Raw genomic sequence first — 22881 nt, forward strand, 5'->3', positions numbered from 1 at the left:
TATAACCTGTGTCCAGAGATCTGCCCTGAATGCAGTGCAGTCGGCCACAGATGCTCACACGATGGGTCGATTTTGATGGGCGTCTGTACTACGAGAACATGTAAACCCTTGTATACTGGTGCAGTAATGTTCCATGGACCACTGTTGAAAGCAGCGATACACCACCAATACATTGTGCCCAACACGTACAGCAGTCCATTGGTATGTCCATCCAGCTTCCCACAGAACCACAATAGGAATCCGTTGTTCAACACGAGCCCTTACTCAACGGCGGGGCATGGTTGTACCCTCGAGTGAACGTTGCAGACGCTAGTCACCTGTAACTCAGCGCTGTTACTGCTCGCAGACTCAAAACGGAGGACGCACAGACAGGACTCCTGAGCATCATCTGATCGCCAGTGACCGTGACAAATGAATCGCTGAACACCTCAACACATATACTCGTACACTAGTACCACTGAACACAATCATTATGTGTGGTGAATTCTTTCCGGCAGTGTATTTGCCTTGAATGTAGCCAGACAACGAAGCAAAGTGTGGTCTATAAAACATGAGAGACAATAAGAGAATAGAAAAGTTTGAATGTGATGTTGCAGAAGAATTCTGATGATCAGATGGTGGACTGGGTAACAAATGAAGAAATATAGAATCGACTTGTGGAGAAAAGAGCTTCAGGTGCAACTTGAGTCAAATAAAGGATAGAGTGATTTGGTAATGGGAAGACGACTGGAGGTTAACAAATTTGTAGAGAGAGCCTAAAACTTGAATACAGTAAGCATATTTAAAGGGATGTAGATTTCGGCAGTTATGCAAAGTTGAAGAGACTTGTGCATGATCGACAAGGGAGGAGAAATACTTCGAGAATACCTCAGAGGAAAGGATTCGCTATTTAAGTTCATAAAAGCAACTAACGTGAAAACAGTTTATTAGGAAAGGTGAAAGAAATGCAAATGAATTCTTATTAGTTGAATATAGGACACCAACAGATGAAGCAGATAACTGGCATGTATCGGTTTGCATAGTATGTGATAAAGTAGCTAGTGGAGCCCCGTTACTGACTATAGACTACTACTACTACTACTACTACTAATACTATATTTTGCAAAGATAATGCCGAAATATATCTATCCTACATTACCCAATAACGAATCTCTAATTGATAAGTTTAATTTTCAGAATCTTCCCATATCTTAAAAACGCTCCGACAATCATATTTTCCAAATTTTCCACAGCCCATCATTCCCTCCCTTACATTACTGAGATCGGACGTACATTCTCAGAACTTGTTTTCTTATGACCTATGTTTCACACTAGTAGAGTTCTTTTGGTGAATAATGCCGCATTTTCTTGTGCTACACTGGTTTTTATAGCCTTGCTTTCTCCATAATACGCTATATTTCCCGAGGTAGTAAAATTCGTTAGCTTCATCTACTATGTGGTCCCCAATTTACTACATGTTAGTGCAAAAGTCTGCGATGTACAGTAATATCCTTTTATTCTTGAGCGCTGAATTCCTTAGGAATCTGTCTTATACATTTGATGGAAGGTCTGGCTGAGCAAAAGAAAATTATGCTGTGTTTCATCCGCCATCTGGTAGTGAGTTCTGGTTCAGTGCGTCGTTCCTTTGTTGTAGGCGATTTGCAGGAAAATGACTAAATGGAAGAAGAGACCTACAGTCATCCATTTAGAGTTAAAAATTATTATTCCACTTTGTTTGGCGACGTCAGCTCTAAATTAAAAAGAAAACTAGTATAATTTCATCAAGTTTAGGTAATCACATGTGATCAGAAGTTCTCCCAACGTATATGCTGCTCCTATGGTCCTCGGGTGTACAGCTGGGTCGGATCGTCGAAAATCCTCGATAATTCGGTGCACAACAGTTCCGGTGGAGCGGATTTTAGATGAAGTATTGCCGACTTTCAACGATCGGATCCGGCATTACACCCGAGAACTATAGAAGCTTGATTAACGATGTTCGACAATTCATCAAACAAAATTTTTTCGCTACTTTATTTGCAATACTAGCGCATTTCTTGGGCTATCATTACTCTATGCCAAATATATTAAACTTTTTGCACGGTCTCTCACGTTATTCATCGTCCGTCCCACTCGCTCACCCATTCCGCTCTCTCCACAGTCACACCGCTCTGGCATTCCCTAGCTACTGTTCTTGCATAAACCTCCCAAACGGTTGACAGCAACAAAAATCATCCTTCTGGGCAGTTTCCTCCCTTTACGGTACTTCTATAATCAAACAGCTGTATCAAAAGGGTAGTGAGGAGGAGGAGGAGGAGATTAGTGTATAACGTCCCGTCGACAACGAGTTCATTAGAGACGGAGCGCAAGCTCGGGTGAGGGAAGGATGGGGAAGGAAATCGGCCGTGCCCTTTCAAAGGAACCATCCCGGCATTTGCCTGAAGCGATTTAGGGAAATCACGGAAAACCTAAATCAGGATGGCCGGAGACGGGATTGAACCGTCGTCCTCCCGAATGCGAGTCCAGTGTGCACAAGGGTAGTGACTTAAGGGACGAATCTAAATACCCTTTTGCATTTTCAGAAATTTAATCGTTTGTAGATTAATAAAAATGTGAGATGACATCTAATAGGTTTCCGAGCACATGGTCTCCTTACAGTTGGAGCTAAGTATAAGACATTATCGTTAGATACGACGCTAAAGAGTAGCTGGTCATGTGCTACAACGTGGCAACATATTCAGTTGACATGTCAGTTCACGTCCTTAGTGGACGTTCAGCCTTCATGACTGCCAACATCTCTACAACGTCTTGTTAGACGATCAGACACACACGTTTAAATTTCGCACGGCGGCTGGACTACGTCCACTCTGCAGTAGCAGCTCACCAGTTAAGTTTCGTGAATTGTGTCAATGTAGTGTCAGAGGGACTGCCTGTGAAATCAGTGTCCACCCACTTGCACCGGCGTCAACTGAGAAGCTCGCTGAAACAACTTTTATGTTAGCATACACCTCGTCTGGCGAACATTGCGTAGTCAAATCAGACGCGATAGCTATCGCTCGTTTCACTGCGGACGCTTGATTGAGACAGCTACTGCGACGTAACAGGTATAAAGTATATGTCCGTGGCTAGAAACAAGAGCAGCAGACGTGTGTAATAGACTCGAAACAGTCTTCTACGCTTGCACACATCGACATGGTCTAACTTCTGCCTACTACGGCTCCCTGTACATTTTGTATTGACTTACTGCTAATAACTGGCGGTTCGTGATTCAAATGAAGGTAAAAATGGATACGCAAGAAATGTTTGTTGTGCAAACTTTACCCAAAACATTACGAAATATGATACACACCACGAGTACAAGATTTATTCTGGATCAGTTTACAGGGTGATTATGCTAAGATTTTCGCCACAAATATTTCTAGGTCCATTTAAGGTACCGTAATTCAGTTTTCGTCTAGATGACCTGTACAAAAGTCTTCACGAAATGACGTATAGTCCGTACTCACAACTGTATTAATAACGGATGTGTCGTTATCAACATCGCTGTTCCAAACAGGAAATATGGTGATATCTGCTACTGGTATCATAGATCTCAGAGGGATGAATTCAATCGAATTCGGTCACCGATACCTAAGAAAGCGTTTCGAGGAAACTACTTTACCTCAACGTAGGATTTACCTGTTTTGAACTTGAAACAGACTCTTATCTTATGCGGAAACTGTTGTTAGCGTATGTAACTATAATGTTCAGCTTATGGACCGTTTCAGCTTGACACGGCTAAGAATGTACAATTGCAAATTCAAAACAGTCGCGAAAAAGTGTTTACGAAACTGACACAGCGCACTTGCCTACATGTGTCTGGACCGACACACCAACTGGAAAGCAACCGACGTCGCATCTAAGGATAATGTGTCAGTTAACTTTGATAACAGCTCTGTCATTTTTTTCAGGCCCTTGAAAAAAAGGTGAATGTCATAAAATGGGGAATTGCTAAAACAGGAAACATTTCTTATATATCCATATAAAATATGCAAAAGCAACAAGAAGGAATCGGAAGTGAAAGTCATCATAAACACTTCCACGAAATTTCCATTGATATTGCCGCAGAACAAGCTGAGTAGCACCGTGGTGTAGTGGTTATGATGCTAAACTATGGCATCGAGGGTTATGAGTTCGAAGCTCACCTGAACTGTACACTTTCAGTTTCTATATTCGGTTCGAGTACATTCTAGAAGTACCCACAAATGTCCAGAATCATTGTACTGGAATTTTCTGTAGCAGTATATATACTGTATGTGTTCTGGCCGGAGGCAGATCGCTCCGCGCTCTTGTATGTACAAGTGCTGAATAAACCTTCGTTAAGTGAAGTTAGTGTTCATCATTCATCTAATTACACCTTCTTCTACGTGACAATATCATTAAGCTTTTGAAATTCTCATCGTCACTGCAATTTACGTTTGCTTTCACTGATGCAAGGATTTATGACCGAGATAAGAGTTTGCTTCGATATCGCTATAATGATGCTATGTTTCAAATCATACTGACTCGTAGGAGGTTTTTCATGCACATACCATTAGCTAAGCTCTGAACGTTGTAATTTTCTGCCGGAACTACTTATCGGGTTTCGGAGAGAGAAACGCAGTTTTACTTTGTCTCTTGGAGATATACGAGACTAGCAGTCAACATTAAGTTTGTTCTAGTAGAGAAAGTTGATTGCAAATGGTACAAAGGGCTCTGAGCACTATGGGACATAACTTCTGAGGTCATCAGTCCTCTAGAACTTAGAACTACTTAAAACTAACTAACCTAAGGACATCTCACACATCCATGCCCGAGGCAGGATTCGAACCTGTGACCGTAGCGGTCGCGCAGTTCCTGACTGTAGCGCCTAGAACCGCTCGGCCGACCCAGCGGGCCAAAGGTGATTTAATACTGATATCTCTGTAATTGATATAGCCGTGATACGGCTTTCTCACAACAAACAAGAACTTCTATATTCTGCCTCAAATGAGTTGACGCACCCTAGACGAGCAAATGAATATATTATTACAGCTTTGTAACGTTTTTGTGTCCTTCTCTCTTTCACTGAGAGTACATCAACACGTCGCATAAAAATTGCTGAACAAATTTTTACAGAATTTATCCACTGGAGCCTCTTCTTACGAGTAGATATTTGTCATTTTGAGCGGTCCACTGGAAGGGCTGATGAATATCTTACGCCATAAATTACTTTTCTTATAACAGCAATAGGTGGGTCTAGTAGTATGTTTGTTCCGCTAACAGCTGATGCATTTACTAAGCCAATCGATCCTGCACCTTTCAAATATGCTAGTACATTCTATACGTAACTAGTGGTAAGCTGCACTTTCCAACCACGCAGAAAAACGTGTCATCCAAACTATTAGTGGAACACGCTCACTTAAAAGCGCATTTTTTGTGGCTGTAGATTTAGATATTGAAATTATTTACAACAGAATGAATTTTAGATAAGTTTTGAGAAATGTTAATATATTGTCACGGATTTCGAAATTATTGCTGATTTGGCCAGTTTTTGATTACAAGGTTTGATTATTAATGTAACTAGTCGACTTCGATTGTACAAAGTGATCTGAAAAGATTTTACGTTAAAATTTGATACTGTTCATAAAAGATTTCGGGAGTACACAAATCAATTGGCCACTGAAAATAAAATTTATTGATGTTTTGCTGTTCTCCTTGGTATTAGAGCCAGACACTATTGACGGTTTTTTCTTTAAGCATTACCTTGAATACGGATAAAACTGGAAAATATGAGGGAGATGCTGCAACGAGTTGTAGTCATCAAGTAGTAATTACCTATATCAAACAGGAAACACTTTCATAGTGATCTTTAAATATTATTTATTTGGTCCCGAACCAGCTTTCGCCTTCTTAGACCATGGTGAGTTGACAACTGAATGTCGTAAGCAGTGATAAAATGGCGCACGACTCATGTATTACTTATGCAGAAGAGATAAAAATGCAACAAACGATGACATATACAGTGTTTAGAAAGGAACACTGAAAAAGTATATACCGGTCTGCTTGGCACAGCTGTGGCAATTAGGTTATCGGAACGTTAGAGAAGCTGGAGACTAGAAAAAGAAGATTCAATATTTTTTGAACATCTTTTAACAGAAAAATACCAATATGACGTAGGTTCTCCAGTTTTATATATTATTCAGAAAAGTTGAAAGAAAACTCCACTGGAAATACTTGAAATCAATAAACATAACGCAGAATGCCGTCTTAGTTTTAAATGAACAAACTCAACTTCTTTATCTCACACTGTGAAATTAGGTTCAAGTTACAAACACATTAGGTTACAATTGTAAATTCAACGTTATTTTTTACCTCTTGTCAGATGTAACGGTATCCAGGTGAAAAAACTTTATTTTACTTGTTTTAGTTAAACTGCAGGTATTTCTGTGCACCTTATAATATCTTACTTCCCGTTATAAGCATACTATATGATATCTTTATTGTGTTTTCTATATAACAAACATCTCTGTATGTCGCTTATTTTATATGTGTTTGCAACATCCCGTTGTTACTTGAAGATAGCCTAAATGCCGAAGACCGGTTCGTAGTCAAATTAATTACTATTTGTACAACTCTACGAAACTGTTTCCTATTTAATATTGTTGTCATGTTCTACCAAGCACTGTCGGAAAGTTCAGTTAATGTTTTAACTATCCTCCCCTCCAAGTAAAAGCACGCTGTAAGCATTAAACTTGGTGGTGATGTCAGTCCTTCTCTACGTATTCACCTTTCAATGCGTCACATTTTCCCAAACGAAGGCTGATTTGGTGAAGTATTTAGTTGTAGAATTCTGGCTGTTCAGGAAACGTGTGACCTCGTGGTGATGGTAGTAAGTTCCGATGGGACCAAACTGCTGCGGTCATCGGTCGCGAGGCTTACGCACTACTTAATCTAATTTAAACTAACTTACGCTAAAGACAACACACACAAACACACCCATGCCCGAGGGAGGACTCGAACCTCCGACGGGGGAGCCACGCGAACGTGACAAGCCGCCCCAGAACACGCGGCAATGACCTCGTAAATCACTTCGTCGACATTCTATAAATGCCTACCCTGCAGTGGCCCCTTCATCTGAGGAAAGAGAAAGACGTAATAAGTGCCATATGAAGATACACTATGTCTACATCTACATCTACATCTACATCCATACTCCGCAAGCCACCTGACGGTGTGTGGCGGAGGGTACCTTGAGTACCTCTATCGGTTCTCGCTTCTATTCCAGTCTCGTATTGTTCGTGGAAAGAAGGATTGTCGGTATGCCTCTGTGTGGGCTCTAATCTCTTTGATTTTATCCTCATGGTCTCTTCGCGAGATATACGTAGGAGGGGGCAATATACTGCTTGACTCTTCGGTGAAGGTATGTTCTCGAAACTTTAACAAAAGCCCGTACCGAGCTACGGAGCGTCTCTCCTGCAGAGTCTTCCACTGGAGTTTATCTATCATCTCCGTAACGCTTTCGCGATTACTAAATGATCCTGTAACGAAGCACGCTGCTCTCCGTTGGATCTTCTCTATCTCTTCTATCAACCCTATCTGGTACTGATCCCACACTGTTGAGCAGTATTCAAGCAGTAAGCGAACAAGCGTACTGTAACGTACTTCCTTTGTTTTCGGATTGCATTTCCTTAGGATTCTTCCAATGAATCTCAGTCTGGCATCTGCTTTACCGACGATCAACTTTATATGATCATTCCATTTTGAATCACTCCTAATGCGTACTCCCAGATAATTTATGGAATTAACTGCTTCCAGTTGCTGACCTGCTATTCTGTAGCTAAATGATAAAGGATCTATCTTTCTATGTATTCCCAGCACATTACACTTGTCTACATTGAGATTCAATTGCCATTCCCTGCACCATGCGTCAATTCGCTGCAGATCCTCCTGCATTTCAGTACAATTTTCCATTGTTACAACCTCTCGATACACCACAGCATCATCTGCAAAAAGCCTCAGTGAACTTCCGATGTCCTCCACCAGGTCATTTATGTATATTGTGAATAGCAACGGTCCTATGACACTCCCCTGCGGCACACCTGAATTTACTCTTACTTCGGAAGACTTCTCTCCATTGAGAATGACATGCTACGTTCTGTTATCTAGGAACTCCTCAATCCAATCACACAATTGGTCTGATAGTCCATATGCTCTTACTTTGTTCATTAAACGACTGTGGGGAACTGTATCGAACGCCTTGAGGAAGTCAAGAAACACGGCATCTACCTGTGAACCCGTGTCTATGGCCCTCTGAGTCTCGTGGACGAATAGCGCGAGCTGGGTTTCACATGACCGTCTTTTTCGAAACCCATGCTGATTCCTACAGAGTAGCTTTCTAGTCTCCAGAAAAGTCATTATACTCGAACACAATACGTGTTCCACAATTCTACAACAGATCGACGTTAGAGATATAGGTCTATAGTTCTGCACATCTGTTCGACGTCCCTTCTTGAAAATGGGGATGACCTGTGCCATTTTCCAATCCTTTGGAACGCTACGCTCTTCTACAGACCTACGGTACACCGCTGCAAGAAGGGGGGGCAAGTTCCTTCGCGTACTCTGTGTAAAATCGAACTGGTATCCCATCAGGTCCAGAGGCCTTTCCTCTTTTGAGCGACTTTAATTGTTTCTCTATCCCTCTGTCGTCTATTTCGATATCTACCATTTTGTCATCTGTGCGACAATCTAGAGAAGGAACTACAGTGCAGTCTTCCTCTGTGAAAGAACTTTGGAAAAAGACATTTAGTATTTCGGCCTTTAGTCTGTCATCCTCTGTTTCAGTACCATTTTGGCCACAGACTGTCTGGACATTTTGGTTTGATCCACCTACCGCTTTGACATAAGACCAAAATTTCTTAGGATTTTCTGCCAAGTCAGTACATAGAACTTTACTTTCGAATTCATTGAACGCCTCTCGCATAGCCCTCCTCACATTACATTTCGCTTCGCGTAATTTTTGTTTGTCTGCAAGGCTTTGGCTATGTTTATGTTTGCTGTGAAGTTCCCTTTGCTTCCGCAGCAGTTATCTAACTCGGTTGTTGTACCACGGTGGCTCTTTTCCATCTCTTACGATCTTGCTTGGCACATACTCATCCAACGCATAAGGTACGATGGTTTTGAACTTTGTCCACTGATCCTCAACACTATCTGTACTTGAGACAAAACTTTTGTGTTGAGCCATCAGGTACTCTGAAATCTGCTTTTTGTCACTTTTTCTAAACAGAAAAATCTTCCTACCCTTTTAATATTTGTATTTACGGCTGAAATCATAGATGCCGTAACCGTTTGATGATCGCTGATTCCCTGTTCTGCGTTAACTGTTTCAAATAGTTCGGGTCTGTTTGTCACCAGAAGGTCTAATATGTTATCGCCACGAGTCGGTTCTCTGTTTGACTGCTCAAGGTAGTTTTCAGATAAAGCACTTTAAAAAATTTCACTGGATTCTTTGTCCCTGCCACCCGTTATGAACGTTTGAGTCTCCCAGTCTATATCCGGCAAATTAAAATCTCCACCCAGAACTATAACATGGTGGGGAAATCTACTCGAAATATTTTCCAAATTATCCTTCAGGTGCTCAGCCACAACATCTGCTGAGCCAGGGGGCCTGTAGAGACATCCAATTACCATGTCTGGGCCTGCTTTAACCGTGACCTTCACCCAAATCATTTCACATTTCGGATCTCCGTCAATTTCCTTCGATACTATTGCACTTCTTATCGCTATAAACACGCCTCCCCCGTCACTGTCCAGCCTGTCTCTGCGGTATACATTCCAATCTGAGTTTAGGATTTCATTACTGTTTACGTCTGGTTTCAGCCAACTTTCTGTCCCTAGTACTATATGGGCGTTGTGACCGTTTATTAATGAGAGTAGTTCTGGGACCTTTCTATAGACGCTCCTGCAGTTTACTATTAGCACATTAATACTGTTATTCCCTGTAGCATTTTGCCTACTCCTACCTTGCCGCGTCTCAGGAAGCGTCTTGTCGGGCCTAGGGAGGGAATTCTCTAACCTAAAAAACCCCCATGTGCACTCCACACGTACTCCGCTACCCTTGTAGCCGCTTCCGTCGTGTAGTGCACGCCTGACCTATTCAGGGGGACCCTACATTTCTCCACCCGATAGCGGAGGTCGAGAAATTTGCACCCCAGATCTCCGCAGAATCGTCTGAGCCTCTGGTTTAAGCCTTCCACTCGGCTCCAAACCAGAGGACCGCGATCGGTTCTGGGAACGATACTACAAATAGTTAGCTCTGATTCCACCCCGCGAACGAGGCTTTCCGCCTTCACCAATTCCGCCAACCGCCTATACGAACTGAGGATGACCTCTGAACCCAGACGGCGGGAGTCATTGGTGCCGACATGAGCAACAATTTGCAGTCGGGTGCACCTAGTGCTCTCTATCGCCGCCGGCAGGGCCTCCTCCACATCTCGGATGAGACCCCCCGGCAAGTAGACAGAGTGAACACTAGCCTTCTTCCTCGACCTTTCCGCTATTTCCCTAAGGGGCTCCATCACCCGCCTAACGTTGGAGCTTCCAATAACTAATAAACCCCTCCTCCCGTGTGCCTGCTCGGACCTTGCTGAAGGAGCAGCCACATGTCCACTCACAGGCAGAGCGGGCGATGTCACACGGCCATCCTCCACATCGACCCTCCGCCTCGTGCGCCGCGAACGCCGCTGTGATCAAAAGTATTCGGACACCCCAAAAGTATAAATATTAGGTGCATTGTGCTGCCATCTACTGCCAGGTACTCCATTTCAGCAACCTCAGTAATCATTAGACATTGTTTGACAGCAGTATGGGGCCCTCCGTGGAACTCACGGACTTCGAACGTGGTCAGGTGATTGTGTGTCACTTGTGTCATACGTCTGTACGCGAGATATCCACACTCCTAATGATCCCTAGGTCCACTGTTTCCGATGTGATAGTGAAGTGGAATTGTGAAGGGACACTCGCAGCACAAAAGCGTACAGGCCGACGTCGTCTGTTGACTGACAGACTGCCGACAATTGAAGATGGTCGTAATGTGTAATATGCAGACAACTATCCTGACCATCACACAGGAATTCCAAATTACATTAGGATCCACTGCAAGTATTGTGACAGTTAGGGGGGAGGTGAGAAAACTAGGATTTCGTGGTCGACCGGCTGCTCATCAAGCCGGTAAATGCCAAACGACGCCTCGCTTGGTGTAAGGAGCGTAAACATTGGACTATTGACTAGTGGAATAACGTTGTGTGGAGTGACGAATCATGGTACACAACGTGGCGATCCGATGGCAGTGTGGGCGTATGGAGTATTCCCGGTGAACGTCATCTGCCAGCGTGTGCAGTGCCAACAGTAAAATTCGGAGACGGTGGTGTTATGGTGTGGTCGTGTTTTTCATGGAGGAGGGCACCCCTTGTTCTTCTGCGTGCAACACAGACCTGCATTGATATTTTAAGCACCTTCTTGCTTCCCACTGTTGAAGAGCAATTCGGGGATGGCGATTGCATCTCTCGACACGATCGAGCACCTGTTCATAATGCACGGCCTGTGGCGGAGTGGTTACACGACAATAACATCCCTTTAATGGAATGCCCTACACAGAGTCCTGACCTGAATGCCACAGAATACCGTTGGGATGTTTTGGAACGCCTGCTTCATGCCAGGCCTCACGGACCGATATCGATATGTGTCCTCAGTGCAGCATTGTGTAGAATGGGCTGCCATTCCCCAAGAAACCTTCCCACACCTGATTGAACATATGACTGCGAGAGTGGAAGCTGCCGTCAAGGCTAAGGTTGCGCCAACATCATACTGAAATCCAGCATTACCGATGGAGGGCGCCACGAACTTGTAAGTCATTTTCAACCAGGTGTCCGGATACTTTTGATCACACAGTGTAATGTAGGAGGGGGAGGGATGAGGCAGAATTTAATAACCCAAAATTTCAAATGTCTGTGCCCTACGCAGAATGAACTGGGGTGTTGTCATTGGCAGAAAGCACCCCCTTGGATAGCTTTCCGCTGCGCTAGAAAATTGAAGGGAAATGCAGGAAGATCTGCAGAGAATCGACGCTTGGTGTAGGGAGCAGCATCTGATCCGAATGTAAACAAATTTAAAGCATTGCGAATACCTAGGCTGTAACACCCTTTATTATATGATTAAAGAGTTGTAGAACAACCACTGTAAGCAGTTACTTGCATGAAATATCTAGAAGTATGCATACAGAGCGATATGAATTCGAACGACAACGTAATTAATAGCAAGTATGGTAGATGCCAGTCCAAGATTCAGGGGGTGAATAATGAGGAAACGTAGTTCATCAACAAAGGAAGTAGGATACAAAACACTTTTTCTATCAATACTTTAATAATATCTCGTCAGTATGGGATTCGTATCATATAGGACTGGTAGAGGAAATAGAGAAGATCCAAAGAAAAGCAGCACATTTCGTTACAAGTTCATTCAGTGAGCGTCAAAGCACCACTCAGATGCTCAGTCAACTCCAGTGGAAGACGCTGGTAGAGAGTCGTTCTGTTGTTGAAGTTCGAAGAGCGTATATTCCGTGAAGAGTCAACAAGTCTATTTCTTCCTCCTATGTATATCTCGCGGAATGACCATGAAGATAAGAAATAGAGATACTCGAAACCATACAGATGGTTGCCAGCAATCGTTCTTCCCGTGAGCGATACACGACTGGAACAGAAAAATGGTGATCTGACACCGGTACACGACGTACCCTTCACCTACACCGTAAGGTGGGTTGTAGAGTATAGATGTAGACGTAGATGTAGAGGCTTCGCTCTGACAGCCGTCAGGAACCTCATCAGGAGATGTCGGTATTATGCTGTTTCGTCGGTTTGTCCGTTACGAGCACAATCTGTTAGCACCGTCCAATGATAGTTCCAAAGAAACATTCCACACCACCTTTCCCATTGAATGTCTTTTACGGCGGCAGTGGAGCCACACGTTTCCACTCCTTTCTTTGATCCTTACAGCCCAGACCAACAATGACACAGTCAATACTCGAGAATCCTGCGTCGGTTCGGAAGAATTTTTAAATGGGTATGATCAATCGCGGAACCCATGTGCGGTAACCATTGTCATGATCAAACCGTCGTGCAGTGTAATGTACGAGGGCTATCCACAAAGTACATTACGTTTTGGAATTAAAAATAAATAAAGCATTGGAAATTTTTTATTATATACAGATGAAAGCCACACTTAAATACTACTTTCCTACATAGTTGCCATTTAAATTAAGGCACTTATCGTAGCGATGGACGAGCTTGGAAATTCCTTCGTCGTAAAATTCGGCCGCCTGCGCCTGCAACCACGTGGTTACCTCTTCTTGAAGCTGTGCGTCGTCATCAAAACGCTGCATAGCCAACCACTTCATTGCTGGGAATAAATGGAAGTCGCTCGGTGCCAGGCCGGGACTGTATGGTGGATGAGGAAACAACTCCCACTTAAAAGATTCGAGAACTTCACGAGTGGGATTTGCCGTGTGGGCCCGGGCGTTGTCGTGAATCAGCTTACGAGAAATATGGCGACTCATTACTCGATCGCATCGTTACTGGTGACGAAACATGGGTTAAGCATGTGAACTGCGAGACAAAATTGCAGTCAATGCAGTGGGGGCACACAAATTTTCCCCAAAAACCCAAGAAATACATGCAGACAATGTCGGCAAGGAAGGTGATGGCGACTGTCTTTCGGGACAGAAAAGGTGTGATTTTTGTGGATTTTCTGGAAAGAGGCCTACAATAAACTCTCAAAGGTATTGCCAAACTCTGCACAACCTCAGAAGAGCAATACAAAACAAGTGCAGGGGAAAGTTGGGCTCAAAGATCTTGCTCATTCACGACAACGCCCGGGTGCACACGGCAAATGCCACTCGTGAAGTTCTCGAATCTTCTAAGTGGGAGTTGTTTCCTCATCCGCCGTACAATCCCGACCTGGCACCGAGCGACTTCCACTTATTCCCAGCAATGAAGAAGTGGTTGGCTATGCAGCGTTTTGATGACGACGCACAGCTTCAAGAAGAGGTAACCACGTGGTTGAAGGCGCAGGCGGCCGAATTTTAAGACGAAGGAATTTCCAAGCTCGTCCATCGCTACGATAAGTGCCTTAATTTAAATGGCAACTATGTAGAAAAGTAGTATTTAGGTGTGGCTTTTATCTGTATATTATTAAAAAAAATTTCCAATACTTTATTTATTCTTAATTCCAAAACGTAATGTACTTTGTGGATAGCCCTCGTACATTGACCTGTGACTGATTTTCCCTTTTTTCACTGTCGCCTCGATTGTGATACGCTGCTGTTCGGGCACCAGGGCTTTCACATCTCTTGCGATTCCCGGTTTTTCAAAGAGGGATAGTCTGCCGCTTCGTTCTTCATCATTGAGACTTACTTTAACATCCTGGAGGCGCCTGCGCCTACTACAGGTGCCTCATATGATGCCGCGTTGTTGCCGTACGCTTCACCGTCTTTGCATGGATTATGTAGCTACGTGACCAAATGTCTTGCACACTGACACACAGATCGAAGGTGACTTAGACAATGTGCCTCAAACAGTCATAGCTTTGAATGTAACAATGATTCATTTTTGGCGTAGGAAATGTCCGAGAAGTCTCTTATTCATTGACCATAGTCTTGTTAGTATTTCAATGCAGAAAACTAAAAATTTTGCAAAACAAATGATGGGGACAGAGTCACCCGAAAATATACGAGGAGGTCCGAGTACAATGCCACATAGTAGATTTTGTAACGATACAAGTCCGTCAGTTGGCGCTTAGATACGGTTCATCCAAAACCTTCATGTTGCCTAGGATCATACACTTTCTCCTCTTCTGAGTTATAATGGGCGGTAAAAAAATATCCATTCGAAGGCCTTACAGTGCAGTTTCGATATGTCAGTCAGGCAACATCTCCATGAACACTGAGGCAATCATCCCACCGACGCACCTGTTTGAACGTACCCGTTTGATAATCACCGTGTTCTGCTGTGTGAACAAGTCCGTAACCGCCTGCCATACATCCCCGTCTGACACGAAAATGCAAACGTGCGAAATCATGAAGCAGCAGCGCCCCATGTCGCTTAACATTCCACAACGACGGTTTTCAGCAGACATGCTATTCCATACACATTGTTCATTCACCGATGTATGTCTACCGCTGTTTTTCCGTCGGCAACCAAGAAATGAGTAACAGCACGTTGCTCCTGTTTGAACGCAATTGGTAATAACGTCACCATAGTTCACGTTTCCGCATTTGCTGCAGGCACTAATTCCTTGAATACATGTTTGTGCATATGTACACGCACTGGAGTCGTGCAAAATTGCACGTACGGTGCAGCTACGCCATCAAACGGGAACTCTATGATCGCATTTATAGTTGTTTACTAATTTCAGAAATGTATCACAGTTAAGTTTTGGCGGCTGAAACGTTATGTTCAATTTTTTTGTGACAAAAAATAGTCTGCTTACACAACCCAAAAACACTTAAATGACATATTCTAAAAATTACAACGGTCACTAGTATTTTCAAAAATAGGACAACCGTACTTTTAGCGACATAATATCAGGTCATCCCTCAAAAGCATGGACTTTGCCGCAGTGGAGTGCCTTGTACGCCTCAAAGATAAGACAGCCATATTTTAGATTCATCTTTATCAGAGGGATATTTGTGGAGAAACCGACTAATACACTGCTGGAAAAAAAGACAGTGCACCTGGAAAAACGACGTCGATTTTGATCCTCTGACGACATATTGCATCTGGGGATCGTAGATGTTGTGGATTGACAAGACAGTCAGTCCACAGTGACGGGTAACCGAAAGGCATGCGCTTAAACTCACGCAGGCTGGCGTGAGGTCTGAAACAGGATACGTAATGAATGCTATAAAGAAAAGTACGTAGCTTCTGGAATACTTAACTTTAATCCATATTTGTAGAACATCGCTCTTGATGATATAGGTTATAACCACAATATATATAGCAAAGGATTATGGCGCCTTGCTAGGTCGTAGCAATTGTAGCTGAAGGCTATGCTAACTATCGTCTCGGCAAATGAGAGCGTAGTTGTCAGCGAACTGTAGCTATGAACGTCGGCTGTACAACTGGGGCGAGTGCCAGTACGTATCTCTAGACCTGCCGTGTGGCGGCGCTCGGTCTGCAATTACTGACAGTGGCGACACGCGGGTCCGTCGTATACTAGCGGACCGCGGTCGATTTAAAAGGCGGTGTCTGGCGGTGACACCACAGTAGACGTACTGGTAATGGTTTCAACGTCATCCGCAAACAGATAGCGTAATGTCATAGCCATCAGAACGCCGTCTGTGCCTAGCCTTTAATAGAGAATGCTTACAAACAGAAGGGTTAGTGTGGTGCATACGTATGAAGCAGGCAGCCAACCATGCCACAGACGTGCACTCTTGCTTCCTACAACCAACTGAGCCAATCTTAAGGACGTCAAATTGTGGCCTTCCGAGTTGCGAGATGGTCCTTTCGGAGAAATGCGAAACAAGTTGGACTCGCTACGTCAGATGTGTAACGATGCTGGTATCAGTGGTCAGATAAACGTTCTCACGTCTGTAGACGATGTTCTGGACGTCAACGCAGCACAGACGCCCGCCAGGATCGTCGTATTGTAAGGGCAGTAGTGACAGATCATGCAGCTATCACAGCACAGATAAGTGGCCTTGTGAGCCCAGATGTGTCAACACTAACTATCGGGAACTGGTTATTAGGAGTGGAATTACGGGCACACACCTCTCTAGCCCGCCTTCCACTAGCGCCGTAACATCGACGTGCAAGGATAGACTGGTCCCGTCAGGGGATCACTTCGAAAATGGAATGGCGCGCTGTGGTCTTCAGTGATGAAAGCAGGTTCTCCTGCATACAAACGATAGTCTTTTCTGCAGTCATGGACTGTGCGGCTGGTCCCGGCGGAGGCTCGAATTCTCTCTCGGGCATGGGTGTGTGTGTTCGACCTTAGGATAATTTAGGTTAAGTAGTGTGTAACCTTAGGGACTGATGACCTTAACAGTTAAGTCCAATAAGATTTCACACACATTTAAACATTTTTTGTATAGTCTTTTACGCGTACGACGTAAACCTGGTGAGTGCTGTCTCGCAGAGTGTGTTCGTCCAAGACACACCAGACCCATCCCAGGCCTTGTGGTCTGGGTTGCGATAAGCTACAGCTCTCGTTCACTTTTGGTGTTTTTGGAGGGGATGCTAACCAGCGTTCGGTAAATGCAGAACGTTGTTAAACCCGTTCTTTTCCCGTTCTTGCAACCTGCGTGTGATGTGCTGTTCCAACAGGATAATGCTTGCCCACGCACTGCCTGTGAAACTCAACGCGCTCTGCAAGACGTGCAGCAATTTTCCTGGTCAGATCGATCTCAGGACTTGTCCCCAATAAATAATGGGGATATACCGTGGAACGAGAAGTGACTCATGAGACTCATCCACCAACAACTCTCACAGGACTACGAAAACAGGTCGAGCCACCCGTACTATCGAATGGATGCCAGAATCAGAGCCTTCATTGCCGCCCGTGGAGGCTACACCATGTACTAATATATGTGTTTCAATGTGGACCGAAATCTGGTACCTCAAAGCCGCTTGTGCTATTACTCTGTAAATGTAATCATTCATTTAGTCCACATACACTGTTGCAACAATAAATCTTGAGAGAATTGGAAACCTTTCAAATGGTGTACTATTTCCTCTCCGGCGGTGTATATGGCTCCTGAAGAGGAGCAGAAGACATTTCGTCAGTTGCAAGGGCTACAATCTGAATGATTGACTGATCCGGTCTCGTAACGGCTCAGAGCAAGGAGAAAATACACCCGTTATATTTCCCAAAGACGTGCAGATCTGTACTGTTTAATGGTGAAATTATTCTTGTGGAAAGTATTCGGACGATGAAACAGTCCCATATTCACTGGGCGCGTATGACCCAAGAAAATGTTGTCATCAGGAAAAGCAAACCTGGCGTTTAACAGCTTGGAGTGTGGGATGTCAGATCCATTACTCACGTAAGAAAGTTTGCTGTCTGGGGTTAAAAAGGATACTCACATTAAATTTTAATATCTTGTCGACTTATAAATTATAGAGCACAGCAATCAGTCGTCCTTTTTCGCTCATTTTATTTGGGAAATCCAGATTTTGGCTAGTGCCTAGCCATTATCAAGGCACTATTTCATAGTGTCAACGCATGTCAGTTCCCTGTTGCTCGGGCGTGAGTCACAGTTCTCTGAATGAGTATTCAAAGACCACATGTGCATAACCACACGTGGAAGAAGGGAGTATCCTGCAGGACGTAATCCCATAGAGCACAGATAGTATGCACCATCGGTTGCCAATCCCACCAGTGGAGGAATGGTATGATTTTCATACACCCAGGCAAGCATGTAACTCCCCTTATCCCCTCCTCCGTGTTTTCATCAATTTTACGTATTTTCAATCAGTTTTCGTAGTTTTATCAGGTTTTCAATAATTTCAACGCATTTTAATCAATTACTCAAAGTCCAAACCACCACTTTCGATGAGTTGTTACGTCAACAAAAGTCTCATGATGTCGATCTTGTGATGCTATCATCTAATGACATTACAGCATGATTCTCAGTTCTGTATCATTGCTAAACCACCCCTTCGATTACTCTGCAACGCTCATATGCATGTGGACATAGCATGAACCCTCTAACATAGCCTACTGGACATGACAGAAATACTGTTTCCTAGTGTGAAAAACAGCCATCAGCAGAGAAGAGATGCTGGGTTGCTGGGCAGCTGGTCTGGCCTGGGTTGGGAAAGGCTGGGCCGGAACAGGCCGGTCCAGGCCAAGCCGGACTAGGTCATGTTGGGCTGTGCTGAGAGTCCCCTGAGGCAAACCCCTATTCCAGCTGGGGAAAACTCATGACTTCATCAGGGGGTGGGGGTAATTAAGTGATCTATTATTTAACTTGCATAATTAATTTGATATCAATTTGATATCAAAAGTGGGCTAGCATCCACATTATCCCACTACGAAAATGGAATGAAGAGGTAATTTTGCCCAGAGCTCCACTGAACATTGTGAACATTTGCTGTAAGGAAAACAAAATACAGTCCTATAATTACAAAAAATTTGAAGGCGGTGGAAGGTTATAAATACATTATATCATTGTAAGACAGATACTCGAAAGTCAGATTTTGTATCTCAAAACATTTCCATGGCATATGATTTTTTAGTTGTATCCTGTTGATTAAAATATAAGGAACTGCACAAAGAGTATCAGTGAAGGATTAGGGGAATACAGATAGCATCTATAGGAAAATTCAAGAGACTTTTGGAGAAAAGAGAAGCATTTTAATTAATATCAAGAGCCTAGAGGACATGTCAATATTTTATAAATAAGTGAAGGAGAAAGGTAGAAGAAATCTACAGCAGGGTTACGTTAAGGAAAGAAACCTTTTGGCAATATCATGGGAAGGGAAAACGAAGTGGCAGAAGATTAGATAAGTGATGCAATATTGCAAGAAGAATTTGACAGGGCACTCAAAGACGTAAGTCGAAAAAAGGCCCCTGGAGTAGAAGATATTGCCTCAGAATTATTAAGTTCCTTTGGTGAACCAACTATGACACAACAGTTCCATTTCGTATGTAAGATATATGGGTTATTGAAATACCCTCAGACTTCAAGAACAGCCTGATAATCCCATTTCCAAAGAAGTCAAGTGTTGACTATTCTCATTAACACTGAACAATCAGTTTAATGATTCACACTTGTAAAATACTGACACAAATTAATTACAGAGAAATGGAAAACTGGTAGAAACCGAAGATCAGTTTGAATTTTGAAGAAACATTGGAAAACATGAGGCAGTAATGACCCTGAGACCAGTCTTTGCAGATCGATTTAAATGAATGGCGAATCTAAATTTATAGCATTAGTAGATTACGAGAAAGCTTTTGACAAAATACTCATTGATATTCTGAAACTGGCGATATAAAATACAAGGAAGCAAAATTTACCTGTACCTTATACAGAAACCAGATTCTAGCTGTAACAGTCGAAGGACATGTAATGAGGACAGCATTTAAGACGGAAGTAAACCTATTCCCTATGTTATTCAGTCTGTACGTTGAACAAGAAGTAAAGGAAGCTGAAGATAAATCCCGAAAGGGAGCTGAAGTTCAGAAGAAATAAATAGAAACCTTAAGGCTTGCTGATGACTTCTTAGCTCTGTCAGAAACGGAAAGTCTTCGAAGATCAGTTGAAGGGAATGGATAGAATCTTGAAAACAGTTTATAAGGTGACCACCAACAAACGTCCATTGGTTTGGAGCCACCCTTCTAAAACTAAAAGTGGTGGGTAGACTATGTTGTATGAGGCTGGAGAGGGGAAAACTGATAGGGGGACAACCTGTGAGGTTACATTATGAACATAATGGCCATTGTGAGACTTGAGTTTCTCCTGGCGTATACAATTTTCAAACAACTTACGGGAATTCAGCTAGGTAATATTTACAGCGACCGCCAATATATGGGTGGGAGTACACCCCGCCATTTTCAAACTGAAACGGGCAGGCGATGTACCAGCAAATTTAAATGGGTAGCCCGTTGTCTACTGTGATTGATCATGGAAGACTTCAAGAAACGTGCATTGGAGTCAGCGACTTGGAAACCAGCCTGTCTCTTCAGATGTGTTTAAGGTATTTTTGTTGTTTGGCCTCATGGTAGGGAGAATTCGAATGCCTCTTTAGAACATCTGAACTCAATCCACACGAGCATTCGTTGTACAGTGAAGGTGGAAGAGGTTGGTTGCCTCCATTTTCATGACGTTTCGGCTAGGTGAAAGGCTGGTGGTTCATTGGGACATGCAGTTTACCGGAATCGCACTCACACTTACTTATATTTACAGGCTAATAGTTGGCACCATCTGGCTCAGCGTGAAGGGGTACCTTGTACCTTGGTATACAGGGCACATGTCGTTTCCGACACCGAGACTTTGCCAGCTGAGCTGGCCCATCTTGAAGCTACATTTCGACAGAATGGTTATATTAAAAGATCGATTGAACGTGCGTTGCACTATCGACCAACTGCGCAGTGGGTGACTGATGATAATACTGAGTCAACGTCATCTAAGTCTACTGCTTAAATCAAATGGCTCTGAGCACTATGGGACGTAACATGTGAGGTCATCAGTTCGCTAGAACTTAGAACTACTTAAACCTAACTAACCTAAGGACATCACACACATCCATGCTTGAGGCAGGATTCCAACCTGCGACCGTAGTGGTCGCGCAGTTCCGGACTGAAGCGCCTAGAACCGCTCGGCCACAGCGGTAGGCAAGTCTACTGCCTTTTTGCCTTACGCGGGAAGCACTTCCAACAAGATCGGTTGTATTTTACGGAAATACGATATTGATGTTTTTTCCGACCTCCCTCTAAAATTAGAGTGCTTTTGAGTTCTGTTAAGGATGATCTTGATTTGTGTAAGTAGCGTGTATATCACATCCTTGCAGCAGTGATATGGCATACATTGGTCAGACTATCAGGACCGTGGAGAACCGATGTTCTGAGCATAAACGGCACACACGAATACAGCAGTCAAGTAGATCTTCTACTGCCGAACAGTATTATAGTTTTTTTTATACGTGTCACCCTATGTTATACAACAATACCGAGATACTGGCATGCAAGTCCAGCTATTGGGACAGTGTTATTAAGGAAGCTGTTAAGATTAAATTCGCGAGCAACCTTGTAAACAGAGATGGAGGTTTTTGTTTAAACTCTGCTTGGAATCCTACTCTCTCCCTTGCCAAAATACAGGGAGAGAGTCAATGTTATCGCACCTGCTAGTTCTTAGTCTTTCACTGTCGATACCTCTGACTTTGGTCACTTCTGGTGGCACTAGGGTTCAGTGTGTGTGTGTGTGTGTGTGTGTGTGTGTTGTTCCTGAGTTACTCCAAGAACATCCACTGTCCGTTGCAGTTTGTGCCTTGAAAATGGCGGGGTGTACTCCAGCCGAAATAACGGCAGTCGCTGTAAATATTACCTGGCTGAACTCCCGTAAGTTGTTTGAAAATAATAGCCACTTCATAAGCTTCTATCTTGGATGCATCTCGTAATTTTCAATTGACAGGGGGTTCATATTACGTATCAGACAGATACAGAATTACACGACAAAACACAAGAGCCTTTTATTTGAGTCTAGCTTTATACAATCTCGATCATTTTATACAGAACAGAGCACATCCTGGTGATAAGACATAAAGGCTACGGGATGTGTGTGAGGTATAGCCCACCACCTTGTAAGGTAGTTGTTATCCACGTCACCCATTTCTCATAGATGTTAACCGCCACACATACTGCAAATGAACACAAACATCAACATCCGCTCCCTGCGGTGTGGAAGGCCTCTGTCACCAGTTCCCTGCGATATGGCATAATCACTTAGATCTAGAGTCTTAGTGAACACAGTCAGAACAGAGTTTGGTGCGACTTTATCTGTAATCATTTTTAATCCTCCGCCATTCCGTTTGTCTGCGAAAGAGAGAGATTCACCGACTTTAGGGCGAAGTTTTACTATCGCACTCTGAGTAATTGGTGGTTTGTCTTGGTGGCGTTAGTTAAAAATCCTCTGTGAAGCTTTGACTTCACATGTGAAGAAGAAACATGAGTTATTACTCGAGAAAAAATAAAACTAAACTCAAATGGAAGGCATCATTCTATTCCTTGTGTCGTTTTCTATACGCTTGATATATCACATGACATCCCTCCCATATGAAAATTACGATTTGCATTCAAATGCCAACTATCAAAATGCAGGCCACGGTTTTGACATAGCTTCGGTTTTCCACT

The sequence above is a fragment of the Schistocerca serialis genome, chromosome 3 (assembly GCF_023864345.2).
Source record: "Schistocerca serialis cubense isolate TAMUIC-IGC-003099 chromosome 3, iqSchSeri2.2, whole genome shotgun sequence".
NCBI lineage: Eukaryota > Metazoa > Arthropoda > Insecta > Orthoptera > Acrididae > Schistocerca > Schistocerca serialis.